General features: G+C 41.2%; 1 protein-coding gene across 3 annotated transcripts in view; it reads right to left on the bottom strand.

Moving 5' to 3' along the window:
• col22a1 (collagen, type XXII, alpha 1) overlaps positions 1-2,341 on the bottom strand; it is a 99,729-nt gene extending 97,388 nt beyond the window's left edge. For all 3 annotated transcript variants that reach the window (XM_032534839.1, XM_032534840.1, XM_032534841.1), the window contains exon 1: positions 1,996-2,341. The gene's annotated coding sequence lies outside the window, so the exon portion shown is untranslated. The remainder of the gene's footprint in view (positions 1-1,995) is intronic.
• Positions 2,342-5,697: the final 3,356 nt, after the last annotated feature.

Raw genomic sequence — 5,697 nt, 5'->3', positions numbered from 1 at the left:
AGGGTAAATCCAGACAGCTAGCTAGACTATCTGTCCAATCTGAGTTTTCTGTCAAACGACTAAAACTACTTTTTCCGCATGTTCCACCGAAACAAGGTCCTTCCTGTGGCTCCTTCCGGTTCTTAGCGCCGCACAAGGCGATTGTGATTGGTTTAAAGAATTGCCATTAACCCTGAGCAGGTTTTTCTCCCATCCCGGAATGCTGTGTGGACTATCCAGACCCTCCTCCGCAGCGCTGTGGAGGAAGGTCTGGCAATGCGAGACTATTCTGTCATCAGCTAATGCACACAGTATTTATTCCTGTTTTAAAAGTTAAATATCTTGTCATGTATAAAGCTCAATAGAATGCCAGGGGCTAAAATGGAGTTTAAGTATGTGGAGGTAATACGTGTCATAATTACCGTGAGTGTATGCTCGTATGATTTAGAAATAGAAAGTGATTCCAGGAAATGGTCCTTTTAATACCTCCACACTGTTGACTGGGGCCTTGCCTTTTCTAGCCTGCGAAATAGAGAGTGCATTATTTCCTGTGGGTGAAGCAAAGTGCTCTGGCGTCTACGCACAGCTGTCCTTATCTGATTCTTCCACTGAGCTATTCATGCTTCTAGGTTTCACTGGTGCCATTAATAAGCGGAGTAGCCACGCCACCTGAATCACTTTAATTGCACCAATTTAATATTCAGCCCAGTGAGACTCCGATGATAAAAAAAAGTCTCAACCGCCCATTGAAAGCAGCTGAACATGATATGAATTCATAATCCTGATCTAGACTGATCTTTTGAAATGGGGGGACGAAATGAATGACACGCCAATAAATATGTCATTGACGAAAGGGCTAAAATCCACCATAGGTCGGGGCGGAGTATGGGTAAAACACAGGATGTTCACCCAGGAGACCGGGGATTGGGTTCAACATGTCATGTTTCCTAAACTCAACCGTCAATTTCTTCTTTTCGTGAAGCAAACCCTGTTCTTCTATTCCTATTCTCACCTGTACCGTTCTTCTCACGAGATCTCGTTCTTCTCACGATAACACGGCAAGTGGCATGTATGTGTATGCCCGCTGTATACAGTGTAGACATACACCCAGATAGCTCCAAATGCGTACAGATAACACGTCCCTTTGCTTAAGAAAGTCGTGCATATTTACACTTTCTGATTTGTCTCTCTTTAATGTCTGATTACATTTGAATAAATGTGCTGTATGTCTCTCCCAGTGCCGCGTTAAATGAGTCTGCAGTTTTACAAGCAGGTACACTATACGAGGGTAAAGCTAAAAACAAGCTGCTTTGACTCAACATCTGAACCTGGGGCCAGATTCCTTACAAACTGGGGCTTTGTGTCATCACGCCTGTTTCCACTTCCTCTCTCAATGGCAGACCTGGGACTGCGATGTAGATGTCTATAACAGCAGCACCCCTTTTGTCATTCACAAGATGTAAAAAACAGAAACTGATGTTTTTTTTCTTCCATGTGCAACCCAAGAAAAAGAGGGGGGAAAGGGGGTTCTCTGATAGAGCTGAACAGCATGTGCACAGAAATATAACCTTCTGCCAACAATTCAAAACTGCAAAAGACTAAAGAAGTATTTTACAGTCATTTTTTAGAGAAAGACAGCAAAAATAGATGATTTTATGATGGAGCTGGGCTAACGTAATCCATTTTCCAGTCAATCTTTGTTTGTGTAATCTAATATCAAATCGTAAAATCCAGAATTCAATCTTTTAAGGTATGCCTTTTCACCATGGATGTTTCCTTTTAAAGTACTTTTGGGTGTCACTTCCTAAAGTAAACATTAACCTGGTGCATTATAAAACATATTAAAGGATTGCTTCTTGCTTGTACAATTAACAATCACAAGTTCTCTGAGAATCTCCTTTATAACCAAACAAAATGTGTATTGTAAATTTCGCTAACCTAATCAACATAGAATAAAAAAAAAGAAATCATTGGGCGATACCCAGCCCTGTTTCATGATGCTCGTTTCTTTCTTACCTGGCCTGTCACTTGTCAGTCAACGTCACTGTGGTGTCTCTCTCTCTCTCTCTCTCTCTCTCTCTCTCTGCCTCCAGCAGTCACACCCGGAATCAGCACCGGGGCAGCATCATTATCTGTTGATAATGATCCAAAAATATCTCCGCTGCACACGCCAAAAAAAAAGAAAAAAGAATCAAGATGAGATAACCATTTCATCCAGGGTGACAATCCAGTGCACGGTGTTGTTGAACAGTGAGTTGAGTGAGCTTCAGAAACTTTGTGGATGGGTTTGGACAGAGTGGGAGGGAACAGCCTGAAGGGAAAGTGTAGGGTTTCACCATGGAGTGTGTGGGGGGGGGGGGGGGGGGGGGGGGAGGAGAAATGAATTGCTTCTACTGTTCTTCACTGGGCTGCACTCGCACATAAAAAGGGCTGAGAGGCGCACCCAATTATAGACACAAACTTTCGGATATTTGGGCCTTTATTTTCCCCTCTTCCTTTCTGGCTGCACCCATGTGAAGTGTTGCCCTCGAAGGAAAAAGAAAAAAAAGAAAAGAAAAAAAAGGCATGGCTTCTTGGCAACCGCCTCAACTGTCCGGCCTTTGCCACGGTGATGGCCACAGCGGAGCCGCCCTGAGGGCTGGTGGTAGTGGGCCGGGCCGCGTTTGGCTTCAACAAGCCACACACTTGTGGACGAGGGCTGTATTTAAGTTGGGGAATGATTACAGAACACTGGTGCTCGCGGCCCGGGGTTCAGCGTGTGTCCCTGCTCTGCTTCCAGCACAGCTCTGTGATCTATATTACTTGCTGTTATGACAACTTAACAATCCTGCCAGACCGCACATCTTTCTTCAGCTTTATTTACATATTCATAACATAAATATGTAATTTATAACATATGAAATGTATATGTGTATGTGTGTGTATATATATATATACTGTGTGTACATACATATACAGACTGAGCCATGGATTCCAAATATGATTTTTGCCAATTTAAAAGATAATTTTTCAACCAAAGATAGTCTCAGTTAGCCGTCGGTTGTCATACAGACGGACATAGATTGTATATATATATATATATATATATATACTGTATATATATTCTTTATTTGCTTCAGTAGTTTCTGTTCCTCTTGGCTCATCTTAAGCTTTTTGTTATTCGACTTTCCCCATTACTTCAATTCTACTTGGTTATTCCTGTGGCGCCCTAATTTCCCCAGAGATGATGCAAGTTTTATTTTTATTTATTATACATTTATTTATTATAAGTGATTATTTATGTACAGCAAGTAAACACACACACACACACACACACACACACACACACACACACAAGTAGGGCATCTGTTGGATTTTAACAATTGGGATTCCAATTTCAAGTCTTCCTTTCTATTCCGGTTGATTTCAATTCTCGATTCCGATTCTTTGATGGGTGGAGTTGAAACGGGTCACGTGCCTATTTTCACAAAAAAGAGAGGTTTGATTTTGATTCAGTGGTGGTTTGCAGTTTTACAGGGCTTTTCCAATGTAAAATAAAGCCACACTAGAGCTATCTGCAGTGATAGATGGGTCAGTTTTCCGACCTGCAAATCTATTTTTTGATTGGATGTCCACATTTAGAGGACGACTGTAATTTACATTTCGGTGTTCCCTGATGTCCTCCTCATGTGTGGTCACGCTGCCTGGAACCAGAGGAAGCTGCAGTGTCTGGCAGCATTGTCTGAAGTCCTCCGCCTTACAAGTCTCATGCTGGCACCTCTCTCTTGAGATTTCTCTTCTTTGAAGCGCTCCAACAGCTGTCGCCGCGTGCTTCCACTGCATTAGAAAATCCATCCATATCTGCCGTGGAGCTGTTGAGGCACCAAAAATGTTCTAAAACACAGTGTCAATATTTGAATGTCATGGACAACAAACAAGTAAGCCATTACATCCAGGCATAATTGCAGTGCCTTTGTAGCCAAGGAGAGTGAGCGCGGGCCAGGCTATGTATGGGCTCCGCGTGAAGTGGACGGGACACTTCGGGGCAGATGCACGTTATGAGGGACGGTGTCAGTCTGAGCAAGCGTCTGTCGCCTCATGTGAAAAGGGTCTAAAGTGGTAACCAGCTTGTAGGGTGAGCAAGAGGCTGCGAGCGACATGTAGTGTTGGAGAAAGCCATCTGTCATCCGACTGACAGCCAGCTTTCAAACGCCCACGTCAGATAGAGGCCCTTCTTCCAAAATCTGTTTGACACATTCATGTGTGAATCAGTGTTGAAACTAGAGCTCGACCGATAAAGGATTGTTAAAACCGATACGATACAAATATTTGGTTAATAAAAAATCTGATATGCCGATATATCTGCCAATATACAATACAAAATAATCCAAGAACACAGTTATTTCCCTAACAGTAGTTATTTACAGTTATTTATGAGTTCTCACTAAAATAGTTTTATTTGTTTCATTGTCACAACAGATGTAGTAGATCACCCTCTGGTGGACAAACTATGTAACACCAATACTCTGTTTTTACATTATTTTTTAAATATTTCATTTATCAGATTCATGTATTTGTCATTATAAGGATGCTGATGAATCCTATATAATGATGATTTAAAAAAATAAAACAAAATGATAAATGCCAATACTGATAGTTTGGGAAATGCCTAATATCGGCCGACAATATGGGCCCGCCGATATATCGGTCGTGCTCTAGTTGAAACAGATTAAACCCTTCTTTGCTTTAAAGCTAGAGCTTAGATTCAACCATTAAAGGTCCCATGTTGAAAAAAACAAACAGAGAATTTATGTCTTTATTTTATTAACAAGCGAGTTTCACTGAAAAGTGAAGCCAATGCGGAACCTGCCTTCTATCTAACGTCCACCAGGGGGCAAAAAGAATTCAGTCTCTATAGAGAGGCGAATTCCCGCCATGGGACCTTAAATTGGAAAAATATGAACGGTAGTTCATAGAAGTTTAGTTTTATCAAAGATTGAGTATAGAGAGGCGAAGTTTACGGTGGACCTCGTGGGACCAGAAAAAACATCTAGAAACGTGTAACTAGACATGAACAGATTTCCCCAACATTAGTTATTTATGAGTTCTCACTAAAATAATATGATAATAACTTGTTTTGTTGTTGCAACAGAACAGGGGAACATAAAATACATTAAATTTCTGATGAATAAAATGTATAAAAATACAAACAAGATTTGAAACTTAAAGTCCTTTGAACATAAACACATTAACAAAAAAAAAAAAGAAATTGGAGGGGACGTTGTAGAGCGCCCTCTGGGGGACAGACCATGCAACGCCAACACTCAAAACATGGTTGGCCGTCTGTTTTTAATTTAAATTTTAAATATTCATTTATCAGAATCCTTTATTTGCCATTATAAATGCTTACGATGAATGAAGATAAATAAAGGTTGTTTTTTTTATCAGCCATTATAAATGCCAATACCAATAGTTCAGGAAATGCCTAATGTCGGCCCGCCGATACATCGGTCGGGCTCTACTTTGAATGACTCAATACAGAGGAATGAATAAACCGAGCAGGGTATAACGACACAGACAGTGAGATCATGAGGGGCTATTTTTGGCCACGCTAATGTTACCTGTCTGGCTAATGACCAAAGGTCAGGTCAAGCATTATTCTAGGGGGACATTGAGCATCAGCCAAATTTCCCAGAGTGCAGAGCATTGTGGGTGGGGGGGGGGGCATTAAACAACAAC

The sequence above is a fragment of the Etheostoma spectabile genome, chromosome 14 (assembly GCF_008692095.1).
Source record: "Etheostoma spectabile isolate EspeVRDwgs_2016 chromosome 14, UIUC_Espe_1.0, whole genome shotgun sequence".
Lineage (NCBI taxonomy): Eukaryota > Metazoa > Chordata > Actinopteri > Perciformes > Percidae > Etheostoma > Etheostoma spectabile.
The sequence above is the reverse complement of the archived record's forward strand: the minus strand, read 5'-3'. Positions and strand labels throughout refer to the sequence as shown.